Source organism: Helianthus annuus, chromosome 1, assembly GCF_002127325.2.
Source record: "Helianthus annuus cultivar XRQ/B chromosome 1, HanXRQr2.0-SUNRISE, whole genome shotgun sequence".
Classification (NCBI taxonomy): Eukaryota; Viridiplantae; Streptophyta; class Magnoliopsida; order Asterales; family Asteraceae; genus Helianthus; species Helianthus annuus.
The window spans coordinates 115442860-115464336 of record NC_035433.2 but is presented as its reverse complement, the minus strand read 5'-3'; the positions used below and the strand labels follow the sequence as shown (position 1 = coordinate 115464336).

The following is a 21477-nucleotide window of genomic DNA, read 5'->3' as shown; positions in this document are numbered from 1 at the left end:
GTAGACTTCCAAATCAGAATGCTAGCTCTATAATCATACCATATGAGTTGCAATACTCATTTGATTTATAGAACTTCATTCTATCCTATCTCCCGATTTAGGATCCGATTGTTTAACATAGTGATCCATACTAGGTGCCACTTGATTCCTTGATTTCCCGAGCTTGGTTAGGACACTTAATCAAGGATACTTGCAATCTCAAGTGAGTACATAGTCCCCTCTTTTACTGTTTTCAATTGTTTTGGGGTGAAACATATATGCCTATCTGTTATTTTCCTGATTTTAAACTATATGATTACACATGCTTAATACATATTCTTTTGACAAATTAAACAATTACCTATGGTTTAAACACTGATTTTCCAAAACTTATAAAACTAATTGTTGGATTGTACCCATTTTTATACATTCACCCAGCCGATTGGTAGTATGATATAGCGCTATAGGACTAGACACCCCATTCCTGTTGTATGGAATGTCAGAAACCAAATTTTAACCAAATAGAAATTGCCTTTGTGGTATTTCTATAGTCTCCAAAGTGTAGTTTGATACACTAAGGCTTGATTGAATACCAAATCACACTCTTTTTGTATATGTTGATATACTACAAAAGTACAGTTTGATGTACTCTCAAATGTGATCAACCGAAGTATATTTTGATATACTAAGTACAAAATCCAACATGTGTTTTAAAATACTACTTTGTTATTTACCAAAGCATAGTTTGATATGCTACTATTTACCAAAGTATAGTTTGATATACTACCAACCTTGTTATTTTAAACCAAAGTATATTTTGATATACTATCCAAAGCATAGTTTGATATGCTACTGTTTACCAAAGTATAGTTTGATATACTACCAACTTTATTATTTCATAAACTAAAGTATAATTTAATATACTACCAAAGCATAGTTGATATGCTAATTTTAAACCAAAGCATAGTTGATATGCTATTTCCAAACCGAAGTATAATTTGATATACTACCGATACTTTTATCCTTAAACCAAAGTATACTTGAGATGTACTACCAAATCTATTATTTTGATTACTAAAGTATATTTTGATATACTACCTATTAATTATTTCAAAACTAAAGTATACTTTGTTATACTATTTATACAAACTTTCCAAAATCAAAGTATATTTTGTCTATACTATAAACCCTTTTCCAAAACGACACGTTTTCAGAAACAAAACTTTTTACATTGGATTCATGGCTATTTTAAAAACATAAAACTTTTTCCTCCATTATCCAAAGCCATGAATCTAATACATAAAATCCTATGTTACTCACAGGCATTTTTATGCTGACGTACCTATTTTCATATATGTTTCAGGTACTGCTATGTGATGATTGTTGATGCATGCTACACATAGGACGGACTCGTGCCTTAGTGACTATAAAACTGAGAAACAATTATTTGTATTTATCCGAATTGTACAAAATCAATGAGTTCAATAATTCAATAAAACAAAACTATTTGATCCATGGTTGTGAAACAATGATTCTGTTACAACACTCCCCGACGTTTCCGCCACGATTTGTTGTTTTACGTGGTCGGGGTGTGACATCTGCACCGACCAGCATGATGAAATTGGCAGATGTCGCACTTTAGTAGGGTACCCATGTACCCTTTTCCCTTGTTTTCAGCATTTGCAGCGCCAGTCTGTGCCTCAGCTGGCTGATTAGTGTCTCTTCGCTTGTTGGCATTGTTGTTGTTCGCTCGGGTGCCCTTCTTGAAATTAGTAAACTTCCTTTTGTTATCCCTTGATGACTCCACATGAGTCTCCTTTTTAATTTCAGAAGTCGAAAACTTTCCCAAACGAACTGCCTCCTCAGTAAGCGCCACACTTAGGTCAATAGCCTCAGAAATAGTTAGAGGCTTGGAGGCTGTCACCATGCTTAGAATCTGAGGTGCCAATCCCCAGATAAGCCGCTCAATCCTTTTAAACTCTGGCTCCACCAGATAAGGAACAACCCTGGACAGATCATGGAATCGCTGAATATACTCTGCTACTTTCGGACCATCCATTTTGAGGTTCCAGAATTCTGTCTCAAGCTTCTGAATCTCCGCTCGCGAGCAATACTTTTTGCGCATTAACTCCTTCAGTTCGTCCCATGTTAATGCGTATGTAGCAGCTTCATCCAATGTCTGCACCTGGAGGTTCCACCACGAAAGCGCTCCGTCTAGAAACAACCCAGAAATATACATGACTCTTTGCTCTGGAGCTCATTTGCTCATCCTTAATACAGAATCAGTTTTCTCCACCTAGCGCACGAAAGCGACAGCACCCCCGGTGCCATCGAAGTTAAGCGGCCTGCAGTCCAAGAATTGTTTGTAGGTACAGCCTGTAACACAAGCAACACAATTCACTGTAAGCATTGACAAAGCACAATTGGAAATGTCCAAATGAGTTGTAATGTGTCTTAGGTGACTAAACATTACTGATTGGAGGGTTATTTCCAGAGGAACCACCGCCATGTTCGGAGCAGTTGGCCTCGTGCTGGGCTATAGCTTGTGAGATGCGCTTTTGCAGTTCTGCCTCAGTCCTTGGCAGTGCATTGTCGTTATTGGTGTCTCTTCGAGGCAGCATTGTTCCTCTAGTAAGAAGATCGGATAGGTCAGGCCTTACTTGTTAAATAAATAAATAATTGTCTAGGAGTCATATATACATACATACATATATATATATATATATATATATATATATATATATAACATAGCAATCATCATAGCAGCAACCACACAATAACATAACCACAGCATGAACATGTAAACCAACAATGTAGTTAATGAGAACACGACTATTGAGCTTTCATTAATGACCAACCACAAGTTACATTGTTTTTCAAAGTGTATCATATCAAAAGAGACATAGGGTCACAATTGTTTTTCAAAGTGTATCATATCAAAAGAGACATAGGGTCACACTACCCCTGTCAGATAAGTCTGCCAATGTACAAAAGTAATAATCAAAATATGGTCTTCATATCTTCATAATCTCGGCTCAATTGTAGCGTTCTCACCAAAAGTAGTGTACGTGCGTAAGACCAAAACCTACGTTGCTGATGGCGGAGGAGGAGGAGGGAAGAAAAGCAAACTGCAGACATGGGCGAGCTCCTCCTCGAGCTCATAAACGAGGTGAAGCAAAAAGCTAATCTGCTGCTCGACGGTGAGAAAGCGGGCATCAAAACCCGGAATAGGTGCGGGAGCAGCAGGTGGAGGTACAAATGGAGCTGATGATGATGAGTGTGGAGGGAAAGAAGCAGGATGGAAGGGACAGGGTGATCGTCTAACACCCTCACCGAACTACAACTCGAGAACTCTACGACTCAAGATCTCGAACTGCCACTGAAGCGACAAAAGTAGCTCATCATGGGTATAGCCAGCGTGATGCGAGGAATGGTAAGGGTCAGAGATAGGCATATAGTATGGTTGAAACCGCCTGAAAGGCTCATCCAATGAAGCTGGTGTAATCGGTGAAAAATGTGAGGATATGAGGGAAATCTGCTAAAAGAAACGGATCAAAACTCGGGGGCTGTCCCAAGGTACCTTTCCCTGGACGGGGTGTAGGTATCTCCTGTAGAAATACGATCGGAAGGTCAGTACGATGAGCATCAGACATAACAGGAGGTAGGGGAGCAACACTGACAGGTGGGGGCTGTGGTATATAGGGATCAACAAGTGGGAGATCAAATGGTGCAGAAACCGGCTCTGGGATAAGAGGTGCAATATCGGGCACGCCAAACGGAACAGGGTCTGGATCAGGAATATGCTCTGGGGCGTGAGGGGGTGTAGGGACTCAAACAGGAGATGACGGTGCAGCAGACATCGCATCATCGTCATCAAGGTCAGTAGCGTAGAGCTACAGTCTTGCAGCCTGCAGGGCCGACGAAGTCACAGACTTAAAGGAGTCTGCAACTGAGTGCATGCTAGAGTCAAAAGATATCTCAATGACGGGTATGAAAGGAGGGGGTACATCCAGTATAGCAACATCGTCAACCTCCCCATCACCTTGCGCATCTGCTAGGGGACCATCCAAAAACAAATTGACATCATCGTTAAAAAGATCATCGAAGGGCCAATCCTCAGGGGGAATGACCACTAATGGAATAGCGTCGAGGATAGGTGCAACAATATGCTCACCATCGGGGTGACCGATAATGAGGTGGTCATGGATAGGAGCAAGGAAATCAAAAAGATCCTCAACAGGAATGCCATCAGCTATAGGTGCATCATCTCCAAAGTCCAGGAGAGCGAAGTGCTGAAAATCATCGTCGTCATCAGATAACATCTCTGGGTCGCTGTCGGTGTCCGAAGTCAAAACCTCTGGTATAGGCGCCACCTCGTCGTCAGAGATGATCGCCATCGGATCATTCTCCTCTGATAGACAGCTCTCGGATGAGGACATGTGTACCTGCAACATTACAATTATGACATGTGCACGTACGTTAACCACTAACACTCGGTGTATGTAAACAAAGACGAGTATCACTTAATCATGTATTCGCGTTACTCCTACGTGAGATCTTTCTAACTTAACAAGTCTATCCCATGCAACCTAGACCATTTGGCCAATGGTCCTTGCTCGTGTTTCTTTGTCTTTCCTTTGTAAAATGTTTGTTCCATGGATCTTGGCGTTTTGTAAATGCAATGAAAAATATTTTGTGAAAATGTTTTCGTGAGAGAGCCCTAGTGATTGTAGTCTAGACTCGAGAAGGAATCCTAGTTCGCTATAATCGAAGCTCTGATACCAAACTGTCACACCCTGACTTTTGCGGAACCGTGTGATGTGTGACTTGCTTAATATCTTTGCATTCAATTATAACAAACAACTATATGATTTAAAACCATGATGTTCATCCATTAATACGATTCAAAATATTACAAACCACATTGTTTTAGTACCAAACCAAGACTTCGAGTTTAAAATACAAACCAACCAAATGTTTTAAGTTCCATAACAGACTTTGACAAAAGACATAAATAAAACAAGGTTTTGATTCATGTATCTTATCAAAGATGGGATAAACAATTCAAACCCTTCAAAATACGATGACATCCTTCCTTGTAAACACATCTTGTAAACTTTCAACCTTCGCCAGATCCATCAATTCCATGAAATACATATAGTTTGAAAACATCAACAAAAGTTGAGCGAGTTCATGTGTTTGTATGTGTGCACGAATAACCTTGGAAACATTTGTAAGTTTGTATTTGTAAACCGGTATGAAAGCAACTAGGAACAGATCAATTAATGATTTGCAAAGTCATTAATATGTGTGCAACGGTGTAGGAAGTCTCAACCCTTTGCGTATTTCGTACCGGGCCACCCGGCTGGAACGACATAGTCACCACATGCAGCCAACTCGCGGACCCATGGGTGGGGCTCGCAACACCCAAATAGATCTATCACTCATGCCCCTCGGTCCTTATACAAGGATTAATGGTCTCAAGTTAACGTCTACCCATTCACATGATCTAACAGTTCATTCCTTAGCTAACCATACCATTTATAATCATTGAAACATTGTAACATTTATTTCACCCCCGAATTTATAAAACTGAAAACAATTAGAAGAAAAGGGGGGCATGGACTCACAATCTTGCGTCTTGTAATCCGGTGTAACTCAAAGGTCCTGTCCTGAAGTCGTGCAACTACTACACACGTGCTATGCTTTATTAGACGGTTAGGTCGTGTAACGACTCTTAGTCTTAGTTGTTATGACTTAACATTCTTTGAGTTACGTCTTGATGTACATTATATTATTCCAAAGTATATAATTATTGGTTAAAATAATAATATTTTAACTTGAATTATATTTATCAATTATTTGGAATATTTGTTAAAATAATATATTTTAACTTATTTTGCCTTGTAATCCTTCATGAATATTTCCCCAAGGATGGGTATAATTATACTTGTATTTTGCCAAGTATTGGTGGCGTATTCAGGTGTGTATTTGTACATACGAGAATACGTATTTTCTTGTATTTATTAAGTATTTTATACTTAATTTTTGTATTAAACTTTCCAGAATATTTTTAATCAACTAAAATCACCAATTTGTCTTCTTATAATATATGTATTTTAAGAAAACTTTTATAGAAATCCATAAATCTTTCTTGGCAAAAATAATTATTCTTTTATCTAAATCTCAAACATAATATATTTTCAACATTTACTTAGAAAACATTTATAAATCCATTTTTCACCCAAAATAATATATTCTTAATTTGTTTAAGAAAATGTATATTTTCTTCAAAAATAGTATATCTTCTAATTGTTCAAGAATATATATATATATATATTCTTTACTCAAAAATAATATATTTTCTTCTTGATAAAATATGATACATTTGTAATATTTGTAAAAGTCATACTTTCCGTTCTTTTGGTTTCCAAAATACCGTTTAACTCGTTTGTCAAAACATATATGAATTTCAGTTCCAGAATATTTATATATAGTCCATAGTCCTTGTTCGGTTTGTCCAATATTTGGGTATAAATTATATATTCATTTTCTTGGAATTCTTGGTAATATTTTGTATTATAATTTTGATTTTTTGGTGAATTATATTATTTTCAAGTGCTAGAATAATATAACTAATACACATAATATACAAATAATCACACAAATTGTGACACCTAAATATATACTTGGTCACTTTTATTTATCAAAAATCAACCTCCAAAGTTTGTAATTTTTGTGACAAAATTATGGCAAGTTTTTATATGAAAATCATGTTCAAAATTTATTGGTAAACACTTGTTTAAAAATATTTTTCTAAGTGTTTAAATTCTACAAAAAATTTGCCATAGTTCCCCTTAAAAATGAAGGTTTCCATGCTTTCAAAGCATATCATTTTCTTTTAAAATCATCATCAATCATCAACAAATCATTCAACACTTACCATGAGCCAAAATCATGCAATTTACACTATAACACGAACTTGAAGTTTTTGTAAAAACTTGTAGTAACTTAGTATGTTATTTAGTAGGTTTAGTTACCCTTTAAAACATGGTTCTTTGTTCATAAATCCCTTTCTTATAAAATTTAGTCTTTTACAACTTACAAGATGATTTTTCTAAAAATAATTCTTTTGTATTTTTCTTGTTACAAACATGTTTCTAGCTTTGATTAAACACTTAAAACATGTTTAACTTCTTTAAAAATCATGGTCTTGTAAATCTTGCAAATAACTTTAGTTTCTTGAGAAAATCATTTTTGAAATCATCCATTTACAAGTCTTGTAACATGTATCCATCATCATCATACACAAAAACATCTTCATTTTCAAGTTCATGTGAAACATAAAGGATGATCACTTTGATTTTCACAAGATTCATCCTCTCACTTGCTAGATCATGTGTTTAATCACAATCTTACAAGCTTCTTGTGATGATCAACACCATAATCACAAGAAATCAACAATCAAGATTCATACATACACTAAATCAACATAGATTCTTATGATTTTAAGCTTTATGTTAAAGATTATTTTCTTGTTTCTTCATGATCTTTATGTTTAACCACTTACATAATCTTTTAACCAACAAAATGAGAAGCAAAATCAAGTTACAAGAGTCTTACTACTAGCACAAGGCTAGGGAAGAAATCAAAGATGAACAAGATGATGAACAAGGTGGATAAAAGCTCTAGAGAATGGTCCTTCAAGCTCCAATGCCTCCTAGCTTCTTAATCTTGCTTCTTACACCTTAGAATCACCTTGGAATGCAAGAGATTGAAGTGAAAGTGGTGGTGATGTGGGTGGTGGTTCACGGCCGAGAGCAAGGGGAGAGGGAGAGGAGAGTTGAAGTTTGATGTTTGTGAAATGAATTATGTGAAGTCACTTGTGGGTTTAAAACAAAGATCCTCCAACATTTTATAAACTCTTGGATATTATGTTTCAAAAGTTACAAACAAATTATATAAACAATTCAACAAAATCCATGGGTGGGTCCACTCATGGTGACCATTGCCAAGGAGGGGGGGGTATGGTTGAAGTGTAATGGCTAGTTAAACAAGTTAGGTTAGTTTCTAAGTATATAGTTTAGTGTTTATATGTGTTATGTAATTATAAGAAGTATTAGGATGTTCGGTGACCATAACTAGCTCGGAAATGATAAAACAGTGCTTCTAGTGAGAATTTGGTGTTTCGGGTAGTGTCCGGTTGTTCGGTTGGTTACCGGTTCGTTAAGATGCTAAATTACACAGTTTAGTGTCTTTATGAGCCCTTTTGTGACAGTTTTGATTCCCGACACCTAGGAAGGTATTCTGGACCATTAAACCATAATTCTGCATGCACTTGTATGTATATGACAATAATCAGAAAGCATTCATGTCATTAATTCAAATCAAGCAGTCATTAAAGCCCAAATTACTGTTTAACATGTATGGAATTACATGGAAAATTGACAGTTGTCAGAATGCACCAACCACAAGGGGCCCACATGGAAGCTGCTCAGAGAATTTTAAGGTATCTCAAGGGGACCATAGGCCATGGAGTGTTATTCAGAACAAATGGACATCTGAAGGTTGAGCTCTACACTGATGCAGACTGGGCAGGAGATAAGGGAAAACGAAGGTCAACATCAGGGTACTTCTCCTTGGTTGGAGGAAACCATGTTACCTGAAGAAGTAAGAAACAGAAGGTGGTTGCTCTGTCGAGTGCAGAAGCGGAATTTAGAGGTATAGCTCGAGGGTTAAGCGAAGTTCTTTGGATCAGAAAGCTACTAGAAGACATTGGTTTTTTTCAAAAGGAACCCAGTAAAGTTATGTGTGACAATACGGCTGCAATATGAATCTCAGAAAACCCAGTACAACATGATCGAACAAAACACGTGGAGGTAGACCGACATTTCATCAAAGAGAAACTGGAGGAAAGAATCATAGAGCTCCCATATGTATCGTCAAAAGATCAACTCGCAGATATTCTTACAAAGGCCGTCAACCGAAATGCTTTTAGTAGTTGCTTGAGCAAGTTAAGTATTGGTGACCCCACTACTCAACTTGAGGGGGAGTGTCGGAAAGAAGAGAATAATTCAAGAATATTATGAGGATTTTCAGCCCAATCACAACTTTTTTACAGCCCAGACTCCAGCTCAGCTATTTATTGCCTTTCCTTTCATTCCTGTTTTCAGTTTACTATAAATTGGGCATATGTATGTGTATTCAAGCATGAACTCAATAATCAAAAACATCATTTTTATCTCTATACCTGATGATAAGTGTATCAGTATATATAATAGAATGAAAGGGCAATAATATGGAATTATATGGAGCTTACTGAGAAACCAGTTACGGTATAGGAGGTATTCTCCTATTGTAAGTTGAAAAGCAGAGAGGTCTCCACCAATGATGTGATTCCATGACTTGTAATAACTCAACACATCTTCTTCTTCATCATCATATACAGCACCAACCCCATACTCCGTTTTACACTCCATTCTACTGCCACACTCTATAATAATGATATCGCCAGCTTTCATCTCATTTGGCCCAAACATCCAATGGCTTAACCAACTAATGCAGTCCACAGATACCCAGGCGTGTCCACTATAATGATTATAAATCCAGGTTTGCTTTTTTGTAATATTACTAATTTTGATCGTTGGCATGGGAAAACATGTAAATAGAGGCCAATTCACACAACAGAAATTCAATCCTCGAAGCTTCTTAGGAGATGATGGGATGGTAAATGATATTGATGGGCCCCAACTTCTACACCTAATCCACTCCGGCATCCCTTTCAACCAATTAATGGTGCTAAATATTCCAAATTCGTAGTACATCTGCCAAGTAAATGCAACATTAATCACCTTTCATAAAATACACATGTACACACAAAAGAGACAATTAAATAGAGGATACCTGGATGTCATGAGTTTCCAGGTGTCCTTTAATAAAGTCTGGCTTTTTCCAGCCCAAACTATGTAATAACTTTTCCTCAACATCTGCCATTGGTTGAATTTTGATTATGCCTTCAATTTCAACCGACGAATGTGATGCCGCCCAATCAGGAATTCCTCCTAATTTGAGTGGAGGAAGTTCTGGATCAAATTTAATTTTCCTAATCGCATATTGATCATTTGTGAACATGGAGAATTCTCTTAGGGTACGTGGAAGATGCTCAACTGATATCACATCATAGCAGTGGTCAATACTAAGTTTCTGAATCCTAGGAAGGGTTCCCACACAAATGGGCAGTGACACAATTGGATTTTCATTTAAACATAATTCCTCTAACATGGCTAGACAACTCAAGTCCATGGGAAAGGATTCGTTTGACAAATTATTGTTTGCAAGTGACAAAATTCTCAATGAGCTTGGTAAAAAAGTCATAAAGAACTTGAAATCACTTGGCATAGCCCCCCTTATAATGGCTGATGAAGAGGTTTGAGAGCTTATGCTAAGATCTGATGAATCCATAATGGCAGATTCAGATAAATTACAACCATTTAGCGATAGTGTTTTAACCTTCTTTAACTTGCCTAGGGATATTGGAAGCTTTTTAAGCTTGTAGCAGTAACTCAGATCAATGTGGACAAGTTCAACACATTCCTCGACTGATTCACACACCTCCATCAAACTTATGCACCATCTAACTATTAACTTCTCAAGTGCAGGTAGTTCAAAAAAACCACCAACACTATGAAGCTGTTCACAGAAACTCAGATTTAGAATCTTCAATGATCCAAGCAATGGTTCTTCTTTTGAGCATGATCCAACCAACTGGTGAAACAGAGATAAGTTAAAATAAGTAAAACATGCATTTACTCAATATGAAAGAATAATAAGAGCTATCTTGTGTGGCGATTCTAGTGTCTGTGTTTGATTTTATACCTAAGACCTGAGTGTGAATCTGAATCAGTTGATTGTGATTACGTGAAAGCCTAGGCAATTCTTGGGTTAAAATACTACATTGTAATAGCTCTATCATCACCATTCAAAGTTTATCCAAGCGGATTATTGATTATTCAGAATCTCGTATACAAATATCTAAAATCTTACCTTTTGCTTCTTTGCAGGTGGTTGTGGGTCACTGTATGACATGTCAAAAGATTCAATATTGCTGTAAGACATGTCAAGAACAACCAAATTCTCCATTGGTAGGTCTAAATGAAAAGACTTTGAAGGGAACCCGTGCATACACAACCATCGTAACTCCTCCGGAAAATTGTGGAGACACTCATTTAATTGAACATAATGGAGTTGTAGTAGCTTTAGATTATCCATCTGACTAAATGACTCTGTTTTCAGCTCAAATGATCCACGCAACTTCTTTTTGTCAAGCATCCTCATGTCAAGGGCAAGGCCTAGAATATTTTGGGTTCCCTACAAAGAAAAGGAATACAAACATTAATATATAAAGGTTATATACATGTATATTGACAATAATAATACTTAGAACATGCATTACTACTATAATATAAATGGCCTCTTACTTTTTTTCGTTTCAACACATCGAATGACTCCGCGTGACACCATAACCGACTACGCTCCCCTGGCTTGTTCGGTGATTCTTGAAGGACTAAATCTCTTCCCATCTCTTGAATCAATGAATGCATCGTCAATTTGTTATTCCATCCCATACGAAGAAAGCATTTGTCCATGAGATTTTCAATCCCAGATGTTGTGTTTATACCACATGTCTCTAATATTGTTTTAGTCAATTCTCTATCTTCTCCAACAAAGAAACAAGCAATATACTTAAACAATTCTTTATCATTTTCACACATCAAAGATTCAAAGCTCATATGCAATGCCTTTTTTACCTTTTCTATACCAGAAAGAGGTTCTTTCTTTAGCTCTTTTATGCGCTCTTCCCAATATGCTACATCTCGCTTATGTAGAGACCCACCCAGAACTTCTAGAGCCAATGGATGTCCATCACAATATTTCGCAAGCTCTATTGAGACATCTTTATAACCTTCTTTGGGCGTATGGCTCTGGAATGCATGAATGCATAAAAACTTTAGTGATTCATACTTATTTAAGCCATCAAGTAAGACCTGAGTATGCTTGGGATGAACTTGTGTCTTGAATAAGTCACACCTTTCTGTTAAAGATGTATCCTTGGTTGTAATAATGATTTTGCTTCCTGGATGTAAACCTTTTTTTCCAAGTAAAGCGTTTAGCTGGTCAAGACTACCAATGTCATCAACACTATAAACACCTTTTTACGAGATAACACATCCTCAATTTTAGAGCTGTACTCGTTGACATCATTAACATGTAAGTCGAGTTTTTTTGAAATGTCTCCGTGAAGTTGCTTTTGTAAATCAAGCAATCCATTATGGCTTTCTTCACATCTTGTATTGATATCTTCGATAAAGCTGCTTTTCTGGAATTTACTAAAGTGCAACATGAAAACATACTTAGCCAAAGATGTTTTTCCAATCCCACTGATGCCTACAATTGTAAGAATGTCGACGCTATGAGAAGATCCATCTGTCAACCACGAAGTAATGAATTCAATGTCATGGTTCCTCCCCGTAAGGGATGGTAGAGTATTACTTAAGGGTCCACCTAATCTACGATGGATGTCCATAACAACTTCTTCAATCAGCTTTGTCTCCTTCCTGAGAATTGATCATTAAATGAAAAATATGAAATAGCGTTCTTAAAAATAGACTACCTGATCCAAAGATATAACAATTTGAAGATCGAAACCAAATGTGGCATATTTAGTTTAGCCTATCCTTTGCGTCGCTCTTTTTAATCAACTTGTTTATGTGAGTTCCTCTGGTTTTACTAATTTATTTATGGTAACGTTACTTGTTGCTATTTATCTAATTAATGAATGAATAATCCGGGATTATACAGATTGATGTGATCAATAAAATAATATATTGAGTTTTTATATCATGTGAAAGATCAAATAGGAAGTTTATTTTGGCTGTGTAGGAAGCAATAGGATTAGGACATGTGGCAACATTTAAAATAAAGAAAAAAGGTATTTTAGTCAATCCAACCCTTTCTTCTTCCTTTTTCAAAACCTAGTAACTTCAAAACCCACCATTTTCAAAACCCACCATCTTCAACCATTTCTTCACTTTCTATCTCAATAATCACAACATTATAGTGCGATTTTCAACACCAATCAATGATTCAAACACCCGATCAACGTGTTCTTCAGCTTTTTTGAAGAAAACCCAGTTTAATTTCATACAAAATCTCGTTTTTTTCCGGCGATTTGAAAGATAATCACTCGATCCGTTCGATTCGAGGGCTGATAAGTGTTTCAATCATTCAAAATTCGTCAATTGTTGAAGAAATCACTTCGATCCATGTAAGAAATTCTTTAATTTCATTTTTACGATCTGGGTTTTTGATTTAGTCATTGCGTTTTACGATCTTGGCGGGGTCCGGGGGCAGCGCCCCTGGTAGCGGGGTCCAAGGGGCAGAGCCCCTGGCTGGGGTTGAGCTGCATTGGTTTAGACAGTTCACAGCACAGAAATTTTTTTTTTCAAATAAATTGCTGTAATAAAAATGCATCAGAAAAATTAATTTTCTGCTGCATTGGTTTAGACAGTTCACAGCACAGACAATTCACAGAACAGTTCTGCATTGGCCATTGCGTTTTAGAAAAACACATTCTTGAAGTGTTTTTGGTGCATTGCGTTTTAGGTAAAACACTTTTTAGGTGTTTTCAGTCCATTGTTTTTTACATAAAACACTTTTCTTTTGTTTTTTAGGCAATTGCGTTTTAGAATGAGTCATTTTTATGTGTTTTCTGGCCATTGCGTTTTACAAATAAGACATTTTTTTGTGTTTTTTGTGTATTGCGTGTAAAACACTTTTTATGTGTTTTCATTCCATTGCGTTTTAGAAAACAGACATTTTAAGTGTTTTCTGGCTATTGCCTTTTAGAAATAAGACATTTGTATGTGTTTTTGGTGAATTGCGTTTTAGGTAAAACACATTTTTATGTGTTTTTAGTCCATTGCGTTTTAGGAAGTAAATTTTCTTTTGAGTTTTTAGGCTATTGCATTTTAGAAATAAGACATTTCTTTGTGTTTTCTGGCCATTGCGTTTTACAAATAAGTCACTTCTTTGTGTTTTTGGTGCATTGCTTTTTAGAAAAATGTCATTTTTTAGGGTTTTTTTTTTCATTGCGTTTTACGTAACTGGGGTTTTTTTTTTCATTGCGTTTTACGCAACTGGGTTTTAAATTTTTTTTTTTAAATATAGCAATAGTATACTCGTTTTAAAGATAACAAACGCTTGTTTTTTGGTGCAATTTTTATAAAAAAATAATGTTGTATGAAAGAGTTATTAACGTTTAAAAAATGGGGGGGGGGGGGGAGAATTGGAGGAGAGAGAAACTATTGGCTTGGATTGACTAGAATGCCCCTAAAAATGGATGGTCAAGATCACTTCCTAGCCTTGCTAGCCAAATAAACTTCCTATCGTATCTTCACCCTTTATATCATCACATTTTCTTACAATATATAAGAATAATTATGGTTAATCATGAATTAATGCATCCATTGGGAGTAGCCCAATGGTGTTGGTGAGTTAGATAAGGTGTAGAATAGGTGGAGGTCATGGGTTCAATTCCCATGACAAGCAAGTTTAGCCATTCAAAAAAAAAAAAAAAAATAAATTAATGCCTCTAACTAACTTCATATACGAATTTGAATAAAAAACTTAGAAAAAAAAACATTTTTTAAAAAAGTTAGAAAAAAACATTTTTCATAGACAAAAATTACTACATTTGAGAATTAATAGAAGTCTCGCGAACTTATTCACATAACATTTCCTGCTATTTAAATTTAAATAAAACCGTACAAAACATATCATTTTTAAATAAGCTTTCACGACTCGATCAATTGGGTTTTATTTTACCCTAACCATATGTAGGGGAGTCTTTCGAGAAAAAAATATTAATGTGAGAAAAGAGAAAACAAATGACATTGTGTAGATAAGAGGAAACAAGATTCAAATGCGTACACAAAATTTTTGGAGCTGTTAAGAGATCTGAAAACAAGAATAAAACAATGGAGGGCTGATTGTATCATCAAAGAGGGAGCTGATTTAAAGATGGCGTCGGATGTGGTTAGGCATCTGGATATGCTGGCTCAGACAAGATTGTTAAACAGGGATGAAGTATCTAAACGAGTTGCTGCCAAATGTTGAATAAAAACCTTAGAAAAGTAGAAAGTGCTGAACCTAAAACAGAAGGCGAGAATTAAGTGGGCAAAACTTGGAGATGAAAATTCCAAGTTTTTCCATAATTATGTCAACATCAACATCAGGAAGGCTCAGAGCAGGATTACCTCGATTCAGGTTGACAGGATTGTGATGAAGGATCCTGTTGTGATTAAGAAGAAGTTTAACTCAGCTTTTAAAAAACAATTTAGAGAACCATCGAAGAAGCGACCAATAATGGATAAAGATGGATTTTCAAGGCTTTTGGATGTACAAGCAGGATCGTTGGTTACCAATTTTTCTAAAGAAGAAATCAAACAAGCTGTGTGGGAATGTGGGGCAGGGCCCAAACGGGTGCCCTTTCAAATTTATAAGAAAGTGTTGGGAGTACTTCGAACCAATAGTGGGAGAAGTGTTTCAACAGTTTCATTCTAAACCAATAATCCCTATTGGTTGTAATTCATCTTTTATCACACTTATTCCTAAAATTCGAGACCCGAATGGAATAAAAGAATTAGACCAATCTCTCTGATTGGATCGCTATACAAGATGATTGCAAAGGTTTTGACAAGTCGGTTGAAGCGTGTGGTATCTTCTTTGGTGGCTCCGGTGCAAACCGCGTTCATCGAAGGAAGATCCATCCTAGATGGCCCTTTAATAGTTAGCGAGGTCATATCTTTGGCGAAGAGCACAAAAAAGGAGGTGATGATTTTTAAGGTGGACTTCGAAAAGGCCTATGACTCGGTCAATTGGTCGTTTTTATTATCCACTAAAAAGGCTATGGGGTTTCCGGTTAAATGGAGACAGTGGGTGGAAGCTTGTTTGAAGTCTAGTAGGGCGTCGGTACTCGTAAATGGATCTCCAACCTAGGAGTTTCATATGACTAGAGGGCTTCGCCAAGGAGACCCTATATCCAAGTTCCTTTTCATCTTGGTTATGGAAGCAGTAGATGTCATTATGAGGAGAGCGCTGAATGGAGGTGTTTTTCAAGGTGTAAAATTACCGAATGGGCCAGCTATTTCACACCTTTGTTATGCGGACGATATTTTTTTAGGGGAGTGGTCGGAAACAAATATAAAGAACCTCAACCGGATACTTAGGGGTTTCTATCTTTGTTCGGGTCTTAAGATCAATTTGCCAAAAGCAATATCTATGGGGTTGGGTGGAAAGTAAGAAGGTGGTCGCCATGGCCCAAAAAATTAACTAAATTAACTGTAGAATGGGTATATTGCCTTTTACTTTTCTTGGAATTTCCGTCGGAGCTAACATGAAAAGGGTTAAAAATTGGAAGCTCGTTATCGATAAGTTTAACGCTAAACTTTCAGGATGGAAAGCCAAATGCCTATTGTTCGCCGGAAGGGTGACTTTGGCTAAAGCGGTTCTTGGCGCGCTTTGCCAAATTACTACTTGTCCCTTTTTAAGGCTCCGGTCAAAGTGATTAACACCCTCGAAAGTATTAGAAGAGGTTCGTTTGGGGAGATAAAGGTGGGAAAGGAAGAATCCGGTGGATAGCATGGGAGAAAGTGATTAATTCTAAAGTTTATGGGGGAACTGGCATGGGTGATATCCAGGGTGTGAATCTGGGCCTTCTCGTTAAATGGTGGTGAAAGTTTAAAGATTCCAAATCGGCTCTTTGGACCAAAGTAATTTCTGCAATGCATGGTAATGGAAGAACGTTTAAAAGCTTCCCGGTCAAAGCTTCGTGTCTAGGTGTTTGAAAAGATATTATGGTCGTGGAAAAGGAGTTTAAGAGCTACAATATACGGATAAATGAACACCTCAAACCGGTAATAGGGGATGGTAAAGGTGTGTTTTTTTGGCTAGATAATTGGCTGGATTGTGGTCCCCTACAGGAAGCGTATCCAGACATTTTTAAATTGGCCAAAGATAAAGGCATTAAAGTGGATCAGTGCTACAACAAAGTGGGGGATATATACTTATGGGCATGGGAATGGACTAAAGACCCACAACAACAATACGAATGGGATCAGTTGGGCCGTCTGATGGTCTGCTGAACGGGGTAAGGCCGTAGAAAGGGCCTGATAAATGGATCTGAGCTGGGTGCGAAGGAGGAAGTTTCTAAGTTTGGTTTGTGAGAGAGCAGTTAGCGAAGGTCATGAATGAAAATGGGCAACGAGTGGTTCATCGCTGGAATAAATGGATACCTTCTAACGTGTCGGATTTCGGATGGAAAGTTTCACATGGCAGAAATCCATCTAAAGATGCGTTAAGAGCTCGAGGTATTAATTTACCTAGTATTGTGTGCAGCAGATGCGGTATCGGGACGGAATCTATGAACCACATTCTGTTCCGGTGTCAGCTTTCGAAATGGATATGGTGGCAAGTCTTGGTTTGGTTGAAATTGCCTTTATCTTTCATGCCGTCTTCCTTTCACGAATTGGTCTTGGTTGTGGAGAATGCGATAGGATCAAAGATGTGGAAGAAACTTATTGAAGCTATCGTACTCGTCACTATGTGGGGGATTTGGAAAGCTAGGAATGAAATAGAGTTCAACAAACGACACACGTCGATTAACAGGACGATGGAGCAAATAAAGGAACATCGGGTTGTAATTCCGGGTTTTTCAGCAGCTTCAAGCTGGCCGGCTTTTCTATATTTTTATATAGATGATCCGCCGTTCAAAAAAAACATAATGCTAACACACTAATTATTTCATAACTGCTTACACTAAATATTTCTTAATTAAAACCTATATAAAGAAGTAACTTTTTCATGCATATAGAGTTGTAACATGTGCTTTGAGGATTTTTCAAAAAAAAAAAAACTTGATTTTTTAGTTTTAACCCAAAGGTTTTACCTTTTGTAATTTTAACCCTATAAAATTTGTTTTTTTAGCTTTAACTCAAAACTTTTCATTATTTGCAATTTAACTTCACAACTTTTGTCAATTATACTTCTCGTCTTTGGTTTAACGTTTTTACGTTTCGTTACGTATAGTTCTAAATTTTTCGAGTTCATAGGACGCAACGTACGGGTGTGGTTCAACTTTTATGCTTTGTTTCAAATTTTGAAAGTTAACATGGCGCAACGTGCATATGTGGTTCAACGTTTTTACCTCTATTTTTTCATGTTTGACAGGTTCGTCGCAACACGCAGATCCTAGGTCGACTCAGTGTTGGTGGTCGATCACGGTTGTGTGACATTAATACTATTTGAAGCCGTTTTACGCCCCGCCGCAAAGCGGGTTGTGCTTTGGGGGTTTTCTAAAGAAAAAATGGTTATGCATATGGTTGTCGTAACCTTGGCTTTAGAGGTTTTCCAAAAAAAAATTGATTTTTTTTTTACTTTTCACCCAAAAGTATTTCATAAATTACTTTTAACCCAAAACTATTTGTTTTTTTTTTCTTTTTTTGCTTTTAACCCAAAACTTTTTATCTTTTGCAATCTATCCTCATAACTTTTTTTACTTTCAACTTTGATCCTTTATAGTTTTCATTTTCCGCAAATTTTCCGCTTTATGCTTGGTTCTAAATTTTGTGACTTAACACATCGCAACGTGCGTCTTTGGTTTAACTTTTTTTACGTTTCGTTCTAAATTTTGCGAGTTAACACGACGCAACGTGCGTGTATGGGTGAACGTTTTTACATCGTCTTTTTTTTTTTTCGTTTGACAGGTTTAACATAACGTGCGGGTCTTAAGTCAACTTAGTTATAAGTAAAGAATCTCCGCCGCATTGCGGCGGGTCTCAATTCTAGTTTAATTAATTAGTCAAAAAAACTTTATCATACACATATTCATATTTATGCTACACAAATCGGAAGTTATACTACATTTAATCTACAAATATCCTATGCACATCAAAATTTATACTACATTTATTTTACACTTTATTCTAAAAATATCAAAAGTTATACTTAACTGTAAATCAAGTTTGTGTTGAAAGGGTAAATTTAAAAAATGAGCTATTGGTTTAATTTAGTTAGCTAATTTAAAGGAATACATTAAATTAATAACTTGGTAAATTTATCCTTATATCCTTAGAATAACATTATATACAAATATTAAATGAATCATTCTTATTGATTTAAAATGTTCTTTCTTTTCTTAAAAAATGTTTTCTTCTCATTGGAAGCTCCAATATATATAGGGAGAGGCGCATTAGAAAATTCATTCTTCGTGAGTTAGAAAACTGTATAAAACGATTGATATTTGTGTTGAATTTTATTTAAGGTTTAGTTTTTAGGGATTATGGTTTAGCGTTTAATTTTAGAGGTTAGTTTAAATTTTAGGGTTTAGATTTAGCATTTAGTTTTTAGATTTTAGACGCTAGCCTTTATAGGGGTTTAACTTTTAGAGTTTAACTTTAGAGTTTAGGGTTTATTTCTTAGGGTTTATTGATTTGAGTTTCCACTTTAGGGTTAATAATGGTTAGACAGAGTTTTATGACAAAGAGGAATTTTCTTAAGATGCATCTATATACATCTATAGAAAGGATTAAGAGAAACTCTATTTTTGTTGAATTTTCTTTCCTAAGGTTTATTTTTTATGGTTTAGAGTTTAATTTTTAAATCTTAGGATTTAACTTTAGGATTTTATTTTTAGCTTTTATCCGTTAGCCTTTAGAGTTAATGGTTTAGCTTTTAGGATTTAGTTTTTTTTGGGTTTATGGTTCATTTTTTTTAGGGTTTAGGGATTAAGATTAGAGTTTAGGGTTTAGTAAGGTTAGATATGTTGGTTTCTTGAGTTCTCTAAAAAACAGGAGTTTTCTCGTTAACCCTCATAAACCCTCCCCTATATATAAAGGGTTAACCAATTGGCTTATAGCCCAGTGGTACCCGCATCCAATGAAAGTCACGTTGAAATGGGAAGTTGTAGTGACGCGGGTTCGACCCTTGTGGTGCCCATATCATGGAGGTAGTGACCGAGGCTATTTGTTGGCATCATAACCCTTGCGGGGTGGGATGATGAGTACCCAAAAGGGTACTGGGCCAGGATTCCCTCCACAATCCTTTATATATATATGTATATATATAGGGTTAGGTTTAAATAAGAACCTCCCTCCCAATTGCAACGAAGACTTAGAAAGAGGTGGGAGCAACTTTGAAATTTGGAGTCATTGGGATTCCATTTGGAAGGCTTTCAAAATCACGTGAGTAAGATGGTTCATGAAATGGAGGCAAACTGTGGAGATTGAAAAGAGAGCAAGATTTCGTTTCTCATGCTTCAAGAGACACAAATGTCAGAGGCCAGAATAGTTCGTTCTGAATAGGTTTTGGGATTGGACATCCACTTAACAGAATAACCTGGACTGCGTTAGCTTTAAAGACGAAAAGGTTAAAAACTGAAACCATAGTGACTAATATAGTTGAAGGTTTGGGTTCTGAACTCAACTAGTGACAAAAACCTAACTTAACTAAATAAAAAATAACATAACTTTTTTATTTTTTCTGAAAAGTTCACCCGCTCACTCTATGTCTGAAAAGTTCACCCTTTTACTCCATGTTAATTAAAGTCTTGAAATTGTTTAAGATGGATTTATTTGTAATATTTATTTAAAATAAAACACTTGCTATGTCCAAACTAAATATATCATATTATGCCATTATTAACTGATGCCTCATGTGCAGAATTTTGCCTGCCATTTGTAATGAATTCTCGAAAAGATTGCAATGGCTGACATCTAGAAAATTAAGTGATTTACCTGCCATTTGCAACTACTCCTTTTAAATTGGCAACTTGTGTGAGTGCCCTCTCCCATAACTCCATCTTTTGACCCCATTCACTTCTTTTCTCTGCATCTGCTTCTGCATCCATCCTCTCTTTATGCTGTGCCATTGCTTTCATGAAGCTGCTTTGTTGCTTTCTCACATCCGTGGGCTCCACATGATAGAAGATGGGGATGACGATTTGGTTAAACTTCCTCTTCTGCTCAAGGATTAATACCAATTCGTCAAGGCACCATGTTGAAGAAGCATATTTTTCAGACAAGACGATAATAGAAGCCCTGGAAGACCTAATCGCACTCTCCAGTTCTGGTTTAAGTGGTTCTCCAGTTTCCATCTCTTCATCATCTAAAAACGTGTTAATACGGGCATCCAAAAGGGTGTTGTAGAGGTGATCGGTGAAACCGTTACGAGTGTCGGCACCTCTGAAACTTAAAAATACATCATATCTATGATTAAGATCAGTGAGAACAACCATTGTTTATAACTATGAATTATTGGAGGAAGGTTTGAGTGATTTGAGTAAAGAAGATAGGTATGAAACAAGCCAGACTTGTAACTTTAAAAGAAAGAAGTCTTCGATGAGTCAACACCTACTTTTTGTCCAATTGCTGAAGTTTCAAATTT

The 21477-nt window shown here is 36.4% G+C and overlaps 1 pseudogene; it reads right to left on the bottom strand.

The window, feature by feature from the left end:
* Nucleotides 1-6358: 6358 nt before the first annotated feature.
* LOC110873133 lies at nucleotides 6359-21440 on the bottom strand (annotated as a pseudogene).
* Nucleotides 21441-21477: the final 37 nt, after the last annotated feature.